A 1,839-nucleotide genomic window follows, 5' to 3' on the forward strand; every position below is an offset into this window, starting at 1 on the left:
AAGGCATGGGGGGGTGTCACTGGGAGGGCAAAGCACCCCCTAGTACCAACACTGGGGCAAGCACTCCAAGGGAACAGCACCCTCTACTGAGTCACCCACCCAAACAGCCCCCCCAACTACCCTACTGGTCAGCAACCACCCCTGAATTATCATCAAGGTCCTGTCTGTCTCCCATCCATACAGTAACCTGGTCTGACCCTGCTTAGCTTATTAGAGCTGACAGGATCCCAGCACAAGGTAGTACCGGGGCATGCCATAACTGCATGGTTCCCAGTAGAAAAATAATAGCATGTCAGGGACTGCTGCCAATCAGCCCAAGGCCAGAGCCACATCCACTTAGGGGGGCGAGGAAGCAAAGCGAACTTGCCCGGCTGCGGGGTGCACCACTGTGTCCTCCGTGACGGCAGCTCCTGGAGCGGGCCAGGTTAACCGGAGCACGAGGCTGGGCGTGTCATTAATTAACTAGGGTTTCCAATGGAATTGTCATTCGGCGCTTCCGAACGTTGCGGCTAACGCTGCTGCTTTCTCCTCCGTTGCACGCTGCGAGATTGCGTATGGCTCTGGGGCAGGGCGGGCGGGTGCTACAGAACTTTTACCGCCTTGTAACGCTGCTGACTCAAGCCCCAGGTCTTTGCATGTGCAGCGTTCAGCACAATTGGGCCCGGATTCTGACTGCGGCCTCTGGGAAGCAGGGCAAGAACAACACGAGCTTACGAGGTATCAGAAGCAATTGCTGGGCCCAGCGAGACACGTGGCTGCTGCTGAAGGAGCGTGGTATAGGAACCCCCTGCTGTTTGTGACTCTCGCTGGCTGTGGGGCAAGGAGGCCGGTGCGGTCAGGTACGCCGTCCCATTAAGATATTTATTGCCAGTACGCTGTACCGGAAAGACACATTTTCAGAACCACAGGGCTCTCCCGGGAACCGCAGAGGCGAAAGGAGCAGAACGTGGGGCCGCCGGCAGCTCCTCCGGTACGCTGGTACCGCCCCCCGCCCCGCCGCCAGCCCTTCCATGTGGCTGCGTCTCCTGTCTGGGGTCTGTACAGCCCCGCCACAGGACAGGGCTGGCGGCAGAACAGCTGTGCCGGAGGAGCTGCCAGTGGCCCCGTGTTCTGCTCCTTTCGACTCTGCGCTTCCCGGGAGAGCCCTGTGGTTCAGAAATCGGTATGCGGTGCAGCGGGAGGACAGAGCCACCCCCCCGCCCAGTAACATGGGATGGGGAAGGGACGGGGAGAGCGTGGGGGCCCCGGGCAGGGAGGAGTCCCGTGGGGGGTCATGTGGGGAGGTCACATGCCCCCCCTTTAGCTGGTGCCCCCCTTTGTGTCCCTCCCATAAGTCGCCTATGCGTACCAGTAAGAATTAAAATCTACTTCCACCACTGCTCGCTGGTGACATGAATATAATGAGTTGTGAGTGCTTTGGGGCAGAGATCATGTCTCCGGGCAGCAAAGAAGCCCCTGTCCCAGTATAGTATTGCATGTGATGGTCTGAACCTTGAGCACTAATAATATTCAGAATTTATTCCACACTTTGCCAACACCAGATGAAAACTTCAATCCACACACCACACCTGTGAGATAGATAAGGACTGACCTGCATGTATTAGTCCTACTGCCCTCTGCTGGATAGAATCAGAACTGCTCACCTGTGTGGCACAAGCCCTATACTGCACACGGTGAATGGAGAGCCTCCACTATCTGGAGTGGTAGAGAGCTGCTCTTTTGGATGTCTGTTACCTACCAGTAGCCATGCTGTGCAGAGCCCTATAAACAGTGAACATTTTCGACTCCCCAAATATTCCTTTGAGTTCAGAAGTGAATCTTGTTTCAATCGTCCGTGTG

Source organism: Terrapene carolina, unplaced genomic scaffold (genome assembly GCF_002925995.2).
Source record: "Terrapene carolina triunguis isolate 2854851 unplaced genomic scaffold, T_m_triunguis-2.0 Scaffold95, whole genome shotgun sequence".
In the NCBI taxonomy this organism is placed as follows: Eukaryota; Metazoa; Chordata; order Testudines; family Emydidae; genus Terrapene; species Terrapene triunguis.